A 17,345-nucleotide genomic window follows, 5' to 3' on the forward strand; every position below is an offset into this window, starting at 1 on the left:
GCGCCCATGGTTAATATTAATATCTTGGGAGAGGAGAAATGGAGCACGTCAGATTTGAAAGAGGTGGACAGCGAAGTGAAAAGGGGACAGAGGGAAAGGACGCAAAAGTGAAGAACGTAATGCAGTGTAGCTGGGAGACGAGACGATATTACAAATGATATAAAGTATCGCTTATGGTGAGCCGCGTAGGGTACGCTGTATCATTTATCATTTGACGAGGATAGATAGAGGGATATTACGGAATACCTGTTCAGAATTGTACATTTTCGTTCTTATTAACATTTGAATGTTCATTATCTTTTATAGCTAAACACGTTTCCTACTTCTTATTCATCTGACCTGTATTTCAAGAAAGGATTAAAACCCGTCAATTGAAGTTGTTAAAAATCCTCGAATTTATATTTTGTGGAGTTTAACCCTTTGCTATTATTAGAATAATAATTGTGTTCCACTCTTGTTTAATGCTTATTGTTTTTATGTAAGCTGGTATTTTGGAGATGCAATGAAAAATGATATTGAAGATCTTATAAGTAATTGCACGGTTTCCTTCTCTGGTTGATGGTAGTTTTCACAATCGCCGTTACAGCTGATGATTTTCATATTTTTTAAAGCAAGAAAAACAAGGTTAAGTAGGTTTTTTGTAAGAATGCTACTACTGCTGCTACTACTACTACTACTACTACTACGACTACGACTACTACTATTATTTATTTATTTTTTTTTTGCTCTATCACAGTCCTCCAATTCGACTGGGTGGTATTTATAGTGTGGGGTTCCGGGTTGCAATCCTGCCTTCCTTATGGAGTCCATCACTTTTCGTTAACAGTGTGGGCCGTTTCCTAGGTGGATCAACACCTCTTCTGCATGAGTCCTGGAGCTACTTCAGCCTCTAGTTTTTCTAGATTCCTCTCTCGTAGTAGCCATCTTGCTTGGTGAGACGTACCCGCGTGAATTCAGATTAATCAACAGATATCACAAGTTTAACATACGACTAGAATTTGAGAAATATCTAGAAGTGTTCGTGAACTAAAAGAAAAAATCGGTGATAAGATTAGTGTGAAAATAGTAGGATAAAGCGTCTTCTAAGTAAGTTAGTTTATCAAGTGTAATACTATAAATCAGAACAAGATGGCAGTAAGTTCCAACTGCGGGAAGAGGTGGCGTAATTTGGCGTGTTTAGCAGATTCGCAATACGATGAGGTAGCAGAAGGGAACTGGCATTTCTCATCTATGAAATCAGCAACAGTCCTAACCAAAAAGATACAAAAGCATTCATAGATATATTAGAGGATATAATCCTTCAAACTGGAACAAATCTAATGAAAAACATCTTGAAAATAATTGAAGAAGTTCCAAATAAAATCCAAGTGGTCAAGAGACTCATAAAGAAAATATACATAAACCAACATATTCCGACAAAGAAAATGAATAAGGTGAATCTTGTGAATATCCTAATTGATGCATTAGGAAAAAGAATGCCAAAAGCATGCAAACTGTGTAAGGTTTGGTATAGCATAGTCAATCCACAAAACCTAATCAGAATATGTGCTGCATGCAACATTCCGACCCATCCACAGTGTGCTGAGGTAATACAAGATTTGAGAAAAGATACAAGAATTTTTTGTTCAACATGTCTATCATGGATAGACAATGTTATTAAATCAAGATTGAATGTACAAATAGTTGAGGATGAAGAAGAAGAGGAAGAGGAAGAAGAAGAAGAAAAAGAAGAAGAGGAAAACGGAAGAGAAGTAAACAAAAATGAAATGACAGAAAAAAATAAGGAAAACAAAGAACAAGATAAAAGTATGGATGCAGAGATACTCATTGATTACTACATATGAGGCAATAAAGCAGCATACCTACGAACGAAATAAATTACGATATGACAACAGAAAAGCAAATCCCGAAGAGGCTCTACCCAGATCTACACAATGACGGGAAAGAGGAAAAAATAGACAAGAAAGACAAAATCTGCAACCTTTTGAAAAGAGGGAATTGCAGATTTGGAGAAAGATGTTACTACAAACATCCTAAGATATGTCAAAACTATGAAATATATGGTAAATGTGCATACTTAGATGGATATGGGGATGATTTGCAGAGATCTGCATCCAAAAATATGTAAAAACCTAAAGAAGGAAAAGGATGTAAGTTCGACAAAAATGCAAATATATGCACCCTGTAGCCATGAATCATAATCAAATAAATAACCAACCAAGTAATAAAATCCAAAATAAGAAAGAAACAAATAAAGAGAGAAATCAAGAATATCAGGTAAAAGAGAAAAGCAAACCACCAATGAGATATGCAGAGGTGTCAGCAAAAAATTTCAAAGCATCAGCTCCGAAATTCTACTCAAGAGATAATAACTGTATTTATTATGCAAGAGGATATTGCAGAAACGGGACAGAAATTGCAGATTTCAGACACAAAAGAATAATTATGATGAAGGGAAGATCAATATTTATGGAAAAGTTGGATTTTTTAATGTCAGAATTTCTGGTGAAATGATAAAAAGAACAACATACCAGAACAGGAAAGAGACATGGGAAAATCCTTATTACTACCAGTATTAAATGAAGGAGAAAATACGCAAACCATCATAGTGATGAATGCGCAGGGTTTAGTTACGAGTAACTCAAAAGAAAAATAGAGTACTTAGAAGAACTAACCCAAAATGAAAAGAAAAAGAGTATAATGAATATAAGTGAAACCTGGTATTCCCAAGAGACTGGGAAATGATGATCAAATAAAAGGGTTCCAAACTTATAGATCAGATAGAAAAAATAGGAATCAAGGGGGAACCGCAATATATGGGAAAGACAAAAAACAAGGAAAATATATGAGAAATATAGTAACTCAGAATGTGAACTAGTAGCGGTAGAATTTGAATCTGAAAAATTGATGAACATAGTAATATATAGACCTCCTAATACTAAAGAGTTTGACTTAATAATTGAAAAATTGGATGATATATGTAGAAATCACAAGGACTGGACTATTCTCCTATCTGGTGACTTCAACTTTCCTTTCGTAGAATGGAAAGAACGAATAGGAGATTGTGGTTGTACTTATACATATAAAAAAGAGAGTAATAGTAGTGCAGAAGATAAGAGGCAATTTGAAAAGCTATTAGATATGCTACTAGAATACAACATTCAACAAATAAATCACCTGCCAACAAGAAAGGAAAATACTTTAGACCTAGTATTTGTGAACGAGATGAATTATGTTAAAGAAATAATAGTTTATAATGCGAGTATTTCAGACCATAATGTCATAGAATTAACAGTTCATTCCAAAGCAAGTGAAATAGAGATAAGCAAGAAATGAAAAAAGTGGGAAGGATATGGAAAATACAAAACTTCTACAGTAAAAATATAAAATGGTCAGAAATTAATGAAGAATTAAACAAAGATTGGGATAACATTTTCGTAAGTGATGACATAAGGGTAAATACGGAGATATTATATAAAATATTGGAGAAAATAGTGGAAAAATATATACCGAAGAAGAAAAGTAAACATCATTCATGCATACCAAGAGACAGAAGGATCTTGTTCCAGAAAATCAGAAAGTGGAAAAAAGGTTCTTGCAAAAGAAAAAAATGCATGGAAAGTTATAGAACTAAAAAGTAAGATAGAAAATGCAGAACAAAAGATTTATACAATCAAAAGAAAATGAAAAACGGGACTTGGAAGAAAAAACCCTATTAAATATCAAGCAAAACCCCAAACACTATTATACTCATATGCGAAGAGATGAATAAAAGAAGAATAGAAATAGGCCCTCTGAGAATTGAAGGGAGATTAACGAATGAAAAAAAGGAAATTGCAACATACTGGCAGAACGATATAAGAGAGAATTCACCCTAGAATAGATAATGAAGATAATGATATAGAAGTAAGGGAAGAAAATAGTGAATATTTAGCTGACATAGAAATTAATGAAGCTGATATTGTGCAGGCAATTAATGAAATTAAAAATGGAGCTGCTGCAGGGCCGGATGGAGTCCCTGCTATTTTGTTAAAGAAAGTAGTTCATTCTATCGCAAAGCCACTTGCAATATTATTAAGACAAAGTGTAGATACAGGCAAGATTTATGATGAGCACAAATTAGCATATAATCCACCCCTACTTTCAAAAGTGGATCAAGACTAGAGGCAAGTAATTATAGCCTGTGAGTCTAACATCACATATTATGAAAGTGTATGAAAGGGTAATGAAGAAAAATATTATGAAACATTTAATAAAAATAATTGTTTAATATAGGACAACACGGTTTCGTACCCGGAAAAAGTACACAAACCCAACTGTTAGTCCACCGTGAGAACATATTTCAAAAATATGAAAAGCGGAAATGAAACATATGTGGTTTATTTAGACTTTGCAAAAGCTTTTGACAAAGTAGACCATAATATATTAGCAAAGAAAATTAGAAAACACAATATCGTAGATAAAGTAGGAAGATGGTTAAAAGAATTTTTACACAACAGAAAACAGATAGTTATTGCAAACGATGAGAAATCGGATGAAACCAAGGTAATATCCGGTGTGCCACAAGGTACGGTGCTAGCTGCAATATTGTTTGTTATTATGATTGAAGACATAGACAGTAATGTTAAGGATTCGGTAGTGAGTAGTTTCGCTGATGACACAAGAATAAGTAGAGAAATTACTTGTGATGAAGATAGGAACGCTCTACAAAGAGACCTTAACAAAGTATATGATTGGGCAGAGGTAAATAGGATGGTATTTAACTCTGATAAATTTGAATCAATAAATTATGGAGACAGAGAAGGAAAGCTATATGCATATAGGGGACCTAATAATGAGACAATCACAAATAAGGAAGCAGTTAAAGACCTTGGTGTGATGATGAATAGGAACATGTTATGCAATGATCAAATAGCAATTCTGTTGGCAAAATGTAAAGCAAAAATGGGAATGTTGTTACGGCACTTCAAAACAAGAAAAGCTGAACACATGATTATGCTTTATAAAACATATGTTCGTAGTCCACTTGAATATTGCAATATGATATGGTACCCACACTATCAAAAGGATATTGCACAAATAGAGAGTGTACAAAGGTCCTTTACAGCTAGAATAGAAGAAGTTAAGGACCTAGACTACTGGGAAAGACTACAATCCTTAAAATTATATAGTCTAGAAAGGAGAAGAGAACGCTACATGATAATTCAGGCATGGAAACAGATAGAAGGAATAACAGAAAATATCATGGAACTAAAAATATCAGAAAGAGCAAGCAGAGGTAGATTAATAGTGCCCAAAACTATACCAGGAAAAATAAGGAAAGCACACAGTACATTAATCCACTACGCACCAGCATCGATAATGCAGCGTCTATTCAATGCGTTGCCAGCTCATCTGAGGAATATATCAGGAGTGAGCGTAGATGTGTTTAAGAATAAGCTCGACAAATATCTAAACTGCATCCCAGACCATCCAAGATTGGAAGATGCAAAATATACCGGAAGATGTACTAGCAACTCTCTGGTAGACATTAGAGGCGCCTCACACTGAGGGACCTGGGGCAACCCGAACGAACTGTAAGGTCTGTAAGGTAAGGTCAGGGATCTTGGGATCGTGCCTAGTGCTCCTATGATTATGGGTACGATTTCCACTGGCATATCCCATATCCTTCTTATTTCTATTTTCAGATCTTGATACTTATCCATTTTTTTCCCTCTCTCTTCAACTCTGGTGTCTCATGGTATTGCGACATCAATGAGTGATACTTTCTTCTTGACTTTGTCAATCAACGTCACGTCTGGTCTGTTTGCACGTATCACCCTATCCGTTCTGATACCATAGTCCCAGAGGATCTTTGCCTGATCGTTTTCTATTATTATTATTATTATTATTATTATTATTATTATTATTATTATTATTATTGTTATTGTTGTTGTTGTTGTTGTTAAGAAATATATTTCTATGTAAAAATAAAACAAAGACTTTCGAACACCTGAACCGTGTTCCTCATCAGTGTAACGTTAAAATGTTAATAATTATTAAAGAGTGCGTATCGCAGTCTGTCAGTCTCCCCAATGAGTTTCTTTGTAGCACCAGGTAAATTAAATCTCTCTCATTCGAGAGACTGAGAAACTTCAGTAAAAACTCCACGTCATCATGTCGGTCGTTCTGGTTATTGAAGTGTGTTTGAGAGAGCCTTCTTCCGAGATATTATTATTATTATTATTATTATTATTATTATTATTATTATTATTATTATTATTATTATATTAAGTAGTAGTAGTAGTAGTAGTAGTAGTAGTAGTAGTGGTAGTAGTAGTATTCGATCGTGTCAAGTGAAATAAAATCAGAATTCCCATTTTTCGAATTTCATCCAAAGATTCGCTCTTTCTCCCCTCGCTCCTGTTTGACCCAGGAAATCATATTTAGAAATCATTTTGGCCCGGCCAAACAAACGGCGTTTCCTCCAGCTCTCTTGTCATTAATGAATTTCCTCGTTGTCGCTTTTGTATTTATGCACTGCGAAAAAAAAAAAGATGCTGGAATACTGGCGGGGGATTTTTTGTTTTTTTCATCGTCATATTTTCGTTAACGAAACAATAAGCATCCATGAGTTTTTGCAGCTAATGTCGTCCATTTATTTTTACTCGTGTTTGCTGCTTAATTTTGCAGCTGTTTCTCAGCAAATATCCTTAGTTCATATTCATAATTTTTGTATTATATATTAAATACCTGTGTTTTTGTGTCAAGCATTGCGAAATATTTTTGGTAAAGAGGAAAATATCCCTTTAAATATATATATATATATATATATAATATATATATAATATATATATATATATATATATATATATATATATATATATATATATTACATTACCTTTAAAAAAATAAGGGCCATGTGTGTCTACGTTAGACTCGTTAACAACAAATCTCGAAAGATTAACGACATGCAAAACGAGGTTTCACATCATAGATAGCCCATGTTTTAAAAAAAATGAAAAGTTAGAAAATAACAAATTATGAAATTTCCGCATAATAGGATACCCTTATGCAAAAATTTATGGACTTTTACAGATAAATAAAGAGATTAATATTACTTTGAAGTGGTTGACTATTTCTGTGCAAACAAAACAAAAAAAATGTATTAAAGGACAACAGTTCTTCGCCTGTCGAAACTGTTGTACTTTTGGGGGATGCAATGGAAAAATACAATTCCATTTCCTTTACGCTTTATAAAGTCATCATATTTCAGTTTTATGTATTTCAATTCTTTACGCACTTCTTTCACATACTCCGTTTACGTAAACCGCAAGTTGAACTTTATAAGTTCTCAACTTATATATATATATATATATATATATATATATATATATATATATATATATATATATATATAAAATATATATAATATATATAATATAATATAATATATATATATATATATATAATATAATTGTTATATTATAATAAATTATTATATATATATAATAAATATAATTACTATATATATTATATGGGGGTATATATCTTTTTATACATAAATTATATATATACATATAATACATATAATATATATATATATATATATATATAATAATATAATATATATATATAATATAATAATATATATATATATTATATATAATATGTATATGTATATATATATATATATATATATAACATATATAAATATATATTATATATATATATATTATAACGTATACACATATATATATATATAATATATATATATATATAATAATATATATAAATATATATATGTATAATATATATATGTATATATATTTAATATATATATATACGTATATATATATATATATTTGTATATATATATATATATATATATATATATACGTATATATTATATATTATATATATATATATATATATATATATATATATATATAATATATATATATATATATATATTAAAACGCACACACACACACACACACACACACATATATATATATATATATATATATATATATATATATATATATATATATATATATATATCCCTAGGGATTGAGCTCTGACACGGAGCGTTCTTTTCCCTGTTCCCTAAGTAAAATTATTACCCAAATCCATTCAACGTTTTCTTGTGAATTTATGCTCCAGGGACGTCAGTATTGCCATTTATCACAATCCATAATTGTACTGAGTCGCTTTTCATATTTGGCTTTTCTTGTCCTTTCTTTGAGATGAAAGAATGCAATAAGGATGGATTTCTTTTAATCGTAGACATTTTTTTTTAACTTTCCTCATTTGTGCGTCAAAGATTTTGCGTTGGTTTTTAGTTCAGAAATATAAGGATGTCATATGAGAGTTGAACGTTCTAGTTTTTAGTCGAAGCTTTTAAAAAAATTTCAAGGTATTTATGTATATGTATATATATATATTATATATATATATATATATATATATATATATATATATATATATATGATATATATATGGAAGAGCCCATAAAACACTATTTTAACGTTGCAGCCATATATTTCGAGCAACGTTAAAATAGTGTTTTATGGGCCGCCTTTTATCTTCATATCATACTGTTGCATTATAGTAAAAAAGACATTCATATATATATATATATATATATATATATATATATATATATATGTGTGTGTGTGTGTGTGTGTGTGTGTGTGTGTACATAACATACATACCCACACATACATAACTTTTTTTTTATCGTGACCAAAGTTCCGATTACTTGACCCATATGTTATGTTAGTTACTTTTTTATGGCGCTGTTTATGCTCAAGGATTCTCTCTCTCTCTCTCTCTCTCTCTCTCTCTCTCTCTCGTTTTATCCAAGGGGCTGGTTCAAACGGAGGGAATCCGTAATATGCAAATTTGGGAGGATTTTTTTTCCCTCCCGTATGTAGAGCACTTGGAGGACAAACGTGTATTCAGCGACTGTAGTCTAAACAGGGATTGACCCAGTTTGCCTTTGCAATCTTATACAGTGTGCAGCTTTAAGTCTTCCCCGTTACCCTGCCATGATAATCCTGTGCCGTTTCGAGTTTTTTTTTTTAACTACTTTATGGTTTGCCTCATTGACCTTACTCTCTTTCCCTCATGAAAACTGAAGGAGGGGAAAGAGAGAGAGAGAGAAGGGGGTGGGGGAGTATGGTTTTGCATCGTGAGGACGGTTATATACTGGTGTTAAAAAGTCTTACCTTGTCTGTCCGCTCTCAGATCTTAGAATCTACGTAGGTTTGCGGGCTGCAAATTAGTATCCTGATCATCGACCCTCCACTCATCAAATTCACCAAATTGCAGCCCTCTAGCCTCAGTAGGTTTCTTTATATAAGGTTAAATTTAGCTATGATCGTGCGTCTGGCACCGCCGAGTCCAATTCCGGAGGCGTCGCCGACGCACCTTCACACAACCGCATCTGGGGAGCAACAGAGCACTCCCATGTCGCAGCTGAGGATTTTATATTGCAATACATCCAGAGTTTCATATAGCATTATACACTTTACAGAAAACTCTATTGCTCCGAGGAAATTTAGGCGCATTTTCCATTACATTTACATAGGCGTCCTTTTAATTAAAGCGTAAGTTTCCTCATGACAGTCGGAATTATATTAGTCAGGGTTAAAATTTGGACAGGGAAAAGAATTTGTCTTCCTATTGTGTATGGAATTTTGATTGTGGTGATAGAAGTATTAGAGAGGCCATGAAATACCTGGGAATAATCACGATTTTTCACTTTGTTTACAGGTAAGTCGGCATTTGTTGGTCCCTTCAGTTACTACCGGAGACCCCTCTTGAGATGAACACCAGAACCTACCAGGTATTTATTGCTGAAGTTGTTGTATTAGTCCTTGTGTGTATAACTCATGATGATTATTCATTGATCTTGCCGATAAACTTGGTAGGTAGACGTAGTACAAGCTCATGCACAAGCAACACTTGTGCATTTATCGTAGACGACTTTTATTCTATAACTTTCTCAATGTTATTGAGAATGATTATGATTTATTGTTAGGATGATCGTATTGCCAGAATTTCCTTTTGTGTTGTATGTAGCACTGTCGTCATTCGTTAGAAAGAATTCTCAGGCATGCTTACAGAACAGAACGATTCTTTTTACATTGCCAGCGGCTACGGAACTTCCCTCAGTCATGATCATCCTTTGGTTAGGGACGTGTCATCCCAATTTGTTCTCGTGAATTTCATCCTGTAGCCTTTTGCGATGCAGTTTGTTCTACGCAATGCAATCTTGTTGCCGTCTCGTCCCTCTCTTCTCGGGCAGCGGAAAAAACACAGGAACAATTTTCCCCGTCTCTCCCCAGTCCGCTGTCTTTATGTAAATGAGGTTCTCCGAAGGGTTTCTTGGAAATCCCCGAAGAAATTGAGTATTTTTCTGTAACCACTTTGCGTGATCAAGGCTGTAATCTCATTGAGGTCGTAATCTCCAGGCTATGTCATTTTTATAGGAGTTTATTTTAACTTTTTTTAATATACGGAGGCGCTATGCTGTATATGTTTTGAATGTATATTATATTATATATATAGATATATATATATATATATATATATATATATATATGATATATATGATATATATATATATATAGTATATATATATACACACATATATATATGTGTGTGTGTGTGTGTGTGTGTTTTCCGTTTTCTAAAAGTTCGATTATCCAAGATAAAACCCACAGTTTGCATATTTGTAGCGCAAAAGAGGGTGAGAACTGGGTTCTGATAGATGGGCAGATCAACGACGAGTTAGAACATATATTTTCTGTGGCGTTGGGGGCACACTGGACTGTGAAGAGGGAATGAAGAGAGCTGTAAGAAAGAGAGCGGTAAAAAGGAATAGATATCCCGTTAAAAGAGGAACGATGAGTACATATGGCTTGTTTTACTCGATGCTGAGCAAAAGGTGTGAGTTTTTGTATCAAGAGGCTGGAATAAAAACAGTTCTCGAAGATCGAGATGTCTTGGACTTGTAAGGAGAAGTAATGATAAACAGTCGGTCAAGAAAACAGAATATGTGAAAAAAGCAATGGCGACCACCTCTGGGAAGGCCCAGGAAATCGGGGAGAAAAGTGGTGGAGAGAGGAAGACCTAGGCTTGATGGGCGTTAGGCAAGAATAGCATAGGACATGCTACCCCTAAATGAAAAAGCTGACTCATAAAATAACAAGTATGATGATAATGGTGGTGCTTCCATAGCTACTCGAAAATAGCCAAGATTTAAAAAAGTACGCCATTCAGGATAAAAGTTACACCTCGTAGGGAGGTAGTGCCGCGTGAGGTGTACTGTAGGCATTACTTAAGGTTCTTGGCAGTGTTCCCTCGGCCCCTAGCTGCATCCCCTTTCATTCCTTTTACTGTACGTCCATTCATGTTCTCTTCCTTCCATCTTGCTGTCCACCCTCTCCTCACAATTGTTTAATTGTGCAACTGCATTGAGGTTTTCCTCCTGTTACCACTCTCAAACCTTTCTATTCTCAATTTCTGTTTTAGCGCTGAATGACCTCATAGGCCTTTGGCCTAAATTCCATATTCCATTCCATTCCAGAATATAAGTTACAGAAAAAATGAGGAAAGAAAATGAGACTTGTTTCCTAAGGAAGCGATGAAAAAAGATGGTTATGAGTCCAACAAACCAGACACGTAGAAAATGATGACAGTTTTCCATGTAATGAGGTTGTCTCGTTCCCCATCAACCCTGCTTTGTTTCTCCAATTATCCGAGTCTTATCTGGGTCAGTGTGACGATGGGGATTTCTTTTCGGAACAAGGACTTATTGGACGTGATTGGATGATCGATTTTGGGGTTGGGGGAGGTGGTGTTGGGGGCGGGAGGTGGAAAGATACAGAGGAAGGTGAGAATTGATAGATGAGAATGGTGAGGGGGAAATGAGAGTGTGTTGAGGAATAAGTTGGATGGAGATGATGGAGAGAAGGAAAATGAAGAAAGAAAAGATGAGAGATGAACGGTTGAAAAGGGTGGAATGTAAAGGGGAAATGAAATTGAAATGCGCACCGATAATGTTGATAAAGAAATGTCTAATGTCTGCGGAGGAGAGGGGCATAAAAAGATGGGGATGTCGCTGTCGTGAGGTGGCCATATTTTGGACGGGTCTTTCATCATAGAGGAGAACAAAACGCGACGCATCTTTTTCTCTCTTTCTTTTCATTCAGCTTTGAGGGAATTGCTATTTTTAGTTCGTTTTGGTTCTCTTGAGACAGAGTACTTAATAATAATCAATAATTCTCTGACGGGTGCTTTTTATTGCCATTTTCTCACCTCTTTCCTCTTGACTAAGATAGATAGATAGACAGAATCCTTTCTTTTTTTTTATTGTTTTACTTTGGGGTCTTCGTGGAACCTTTCCAAAATTTCCAGGGGAACTCCTCCTCCTCCTCCAAGGCAGCAACGGCCTTCCCCTTGTCCTAGGACTGAGCAGCATTGGTTTTCCCCTCAGACACGATAAACGACGCCTCTTCAACTTTTCAAGGACTGCCTCTCCTAGAGATGGGGATGAGGGGACAGGGAGGGTCGAGGGGAAAGTTCAGGTCAGCGGCAGCAGATACGCAGTGATTTATTCCTCCCGTTTTTGAGGGTCCGTAAGAGATGTGGGTCTTTGGAATTTCTCCCTATAGATGAATGAGGGGCGGAAAAATGGGTGTTAGGAAGGGGAGGGTTGTGGAAGGAAGGGCAGCCTGGAGGGAGGCAGATTGTAAAGGGGTTGTAGGTGGTCGCCGATATTTCTTCTATGGGATGGTTGTGAACTGATGCCGAGGCTATGGAGGTCGGTTTCTGAGATGTCGCTGAATCATAATGGAAAAAGAAACATGAATCGATAGAGATGAATGGACAGATAGAGAGGAAATATTGGGACATCAGCTCTGGTATTCCCTCAGCAGAGAGAGAGAGAGAAGGGTAGGAACATTGGCCGTATTATCGTCGAAGCAGGTAAGATGTGTAGAAAGATGCGTAGAAAAGAGGTAGCTAATTGATTATTGAGTTTTCTGTCGCTAGAAACGCAGAGGACTGACGGCAGAGAGAGAGAGAGAGAGAGAGAGAGAGAGAGAGAGAGAGAGAGAGAGAGAATTGCCATAGCAGATGGCTGAAAATGAAACTCATGACACTTCTCTGTAGAAGTCTGTATTTTTGTTGTTGTGATGCATTTTAGTTTTTTTGAAGTTTATGTGTATCTATATCTATATATATATATATATATATATATATATATATATATATATATATATATATTTACATATATATAAGTTGAATATATATATATATATAATATATATATATATATATAATATATATACATATATATATTATTAAAATATATAATATATATAATTATTGTAAAACAAATATGCATCTCAGCAAAACATAAAAAAAAAAATACAGAATTCTTCGGGGAAAAGCTAGCCTGACAGAAATTATAACAAATACTTTATAAATCTTGAGCTATGAGCCCTCTTGTATATACATATATATGTGTGTGTGTGTTAATGTGTTTATTTGTGGGTCGTCCACTCCCCGGTGTTTTAAAACAAGGAAAGATTTTAATTGTTCTTCTTAACGTAGAACCACCTCATTTTTTTATATACTGATATATTTATCAATTAAATGAAAAAAGTATTGAAATAAATGTATGAGTTCACTCTATTGTTAAAGAAATTGGGGAGAACATTTATTAACATGTACTCGTGTTTGGTTTTATCCATTCATTGATACATTTATTTATTTATGTGTATTACTGATTTTTCATTTATTCCTTGTTGCACAAATGTTTGTATTAACGCTCTTCATCCTAACGATTACTCTAAATATGTATGGGTATATATTTACTGGTCTGTGTATGTATGTTTGTTTGTCCTCATATACGTTTATTGCAGAGTATTATTATCTTTTATCTGTGACGTGTATTACCGGTAAAGCTTTTGTTTCTCTGTGACCTTTTCGTTGGCCCACACCGTTGCAAACTTTCGCGATTTATCGGTTGAGAAGTTATAATTATCTCATGTCTCTCGGACGTGCTTTTTTTCCCCCCCTGAGCGGGAGGGCAGTTCACGTCCTCTTTTTATATCATAATAATGTCCTGAGATTCTCTCTTTGTGATGTTATACGAAATGTTCTCTTTAAACTGTATTAATGCTTTCATCATTATTAATATTGGTATTAAAATTCATTGCAGTTTTATAGGTGAAATCGTCGTCTTCGTTATCATTCATTTCAGCAGTAATTAGTATATTTAATTTCTACAGGTATAGTATCATTATCTTCATTTGATTATTATTATTATTATTATTATTATTATTATTAACCAAACAAAAACTTCTTTCAGTTTTCTTCTGAAGATTGAAAAAGAAACCCACAAAATCACTGTGTAACTTGTTTACTTCTAAGACTGCTGGGCCATGACCCAGGCTGACAACCCAAACATCTATTGAAAATGGGACACAGATAGGGCCTGAAAGTACTCGAGTGTCGAGTAAAATTAAATGTAAATACTTGGAAATAAACAAGTTACACAGTGATTTTGTGGGTTTCTTTTTCAATTATTATTATTATTATTATTATTATTATTATTATTATTGCTTCTGCTCTTACAAATGGTTATCATGACATTCTGTTATTTGCCATGTAGGCAGTTCTGTCTGGCTACTCTATAGATTTTTTTTTTCTAGACAAACTTGTATTATCATATAACTGTTTTCAAAATGGCAAGTTATTACGGATTGTACACTTAATTAAGCTCTTACAAAATAGTAAAAGGCTTCAGACATCTCGGTATTGGTGATTGAAAGACGATATAGATTTTAGTGAAATCATCGGAATGTTGACGTACTGTCTTCGTCCTTCAGTTACCGGGTCCAGTTTCCTTCCTAGGAAGAGTCAAGATTTTAGTCTTATGAGATCTTAAGTTTCCCTTGGCTCTTGATGGGCCATTTACATAGGTTCAATCGGATGTCAGTTAGAATACAAAATAAAGATTAACAATTATATTTCAACAAATATACTCTTATATCAATATATACAAGATATGTCAAATTAATAATGAACTAAACAAGGATCACAGCATTAAAGAAAATCGACGATAAGAGACAAGCTGCATTAGAGCCGACATCAAGCAAGGCAATACGGTACAAGTCAGATGTAGGGGACCAATATCCTTACAGTAATTAGACAAGAAAGAGGGATTCTGTAAATACATTAATACTGCATCAGAACCCCTATCATTAACTTAAATTTATATAATTATAATAACAGACTAAAGACAATAAACAAATGAAATGTTAACAAAACACAATAGAAGCTTACAAGTCGGTCAGTGGAGGGCTGCTTTGGAAGTTATCTGTCAGGATTTTACACATTCACTCTATACCTCGGATGATAAGAACACCAACCGGCAACCACCTAAGGATACAAAACTGAAAGTTACTGACACCTTCCGACAACGCCATCTATTGACAAGTTTGTTCAAGGCTTCTTAAGACAATACTTCGACAGGAAGAGTCTGTCTCCCTGTGTGGTAGTCCATGTTGTGTAGGGTTGTGTAGTTTAGTTCGAATGTGCTTATTTATTTATGCATGTTATGTATGGATAAACATTTAATACGGAATGAGATAAATAATGTCACCTGACAGGACAAAGCAGTGACTATAAGTTCTAAGTAATGTGTTGAGCATACAAACAGAATTGCTAGATCATAAATATGCCTTTGTATTAAGACATTCAGGGAAGTAGGATCATAATTACAACAATTAGAGAAGATAATGAAGACATATACCACAGATAAGAGTTAATTAAATCAGTGTCAGCGTATAGAAACTTCCCTCTCCATTCGTTTGGGGGAGTGTCATTGATAACCTTCACGATGAATTGAATTAGTGCTCTAGGAAATCGCCTGCTCGGAGTGTTTAGCCTCCTCCCTCCTCTTTACTTTCATTCCGCTTCCCCCTCCTCCTCCTCCTCCTCCTCCTCCTCCTCCTCCTCCTCTCCTCCTCCTCCTCGTCTTTCAGGTACCTGCAAGAATAGGAGAACCCCTCCTTCAGAATTAAGATTCACTCAGCGGTAATGTTTATTTTTCCGATTTGTTTTCTCTCTCTCTCTGGAAAGTCAGTCGTTCCTCTCTCTCTCTCTCTCTCTCTCTCTTCCTCTTCCAGTCCCCCGCCCCCCGGCGCCCCCTCCTCTCTCTCTCTCTCTCTCTCTCTCTCTCTCTCTCTCTCTCTCTCTCTCTCTTATCGAATGCAGTAAATATGATGTTAAGTTTTTGTTTATTCAGAGTTGAATTTCTCTGTATCTATTCCTTCCCGTGGGCAGGGATTGTGCCATCAGTGCACCACACGCATGTATCTGGTGCACTGTAGGCATTATCAAAAAGTGTTTGCAGCGCCTCTGCTGGGCATAGCTGGCTCCATTCCTGCTTCGTTTCTTCATTTTTGTTGTCCAACCTTTTTAGCTATAACTTCTCAGTGCAACAGTTCGGTCTCTTGTTTGTCATTTTTCATAGATTGTATAATAACAGAGAACTTTACTATCACAACTGATCCCTGATCCTCTTTTCCTGCGGAGAGCGACAGATTTGCTGAACAGCTGAACAATATTGAGTAGAAAAATGTCGGTCGCTGTCGAACGTCTCAGTTCCAGAAGCCCTTTATTCCTTACACCGTTGGACTGTGGAACAGTCTCTCTGAGGATGTTGTGCAGTTAGAACCTCAAAAGTTTAGGCAAAGATGCAATGCATTACTACCCCAAAGCAATTGATCTTGTATTTTAAAAATTTATTCTTATTTTTATCTATTTAGCTTTTACTTTATTCATTTACATTATTTTGCTGATAACTGATCTCTTCTTTCTGTTTTCCCTATTACTTTCTGTAACATTCTCTGAGATGAACACCATATTATTTAGAAGCTGGAATTTCAGTCGGGGTTCTCTGTAGGTTTGTTCAATACGAATAGGGGCAAATAATAATAATAATAAGGATTATTGTTATTAGAGCCTTGTCTTTATTCTTCTTATCTCTGTACTATGCTGTCCAACCACTCAAACTCTTTCTTCATAGTCTGAATCGCTGAATGGCTCAAAGTGCCCCTGTGCTTTACTTGACAGCCAAAATTTCGTAAATCTCTCTCTCTCTCTCTCTTCTCTCTCTCTCTCTCTCTCTCTCTCTCTCTCAATCAGCGAAGCCAGTGTAGCATTCTTATCTCTCGAACTCAAGAATGGATCTTTCTCTTAATAGTTCCCGGCTAAGATTTATGAAGCGGATGTGGTTGTAAGATGGGATCGTATTTTGTGTGTGAGTGTGTGTGTATGTG

This window comes from Macrobrachium nipponense, chromosome 19, assembly GCF_015104395.2.
Source record: "Macrobrachium nipponense isolate FS-2020 chromosome 19, ASM1510439v2, whole genome shotgun sequence".
Classification (NCBI taxonomy): Eukaryota; Metazoa; Arthropoda; class Malacostraca; order Decapoda; family Palaemonidae; genus Macrobrachium; species Macrobrachium nipponense.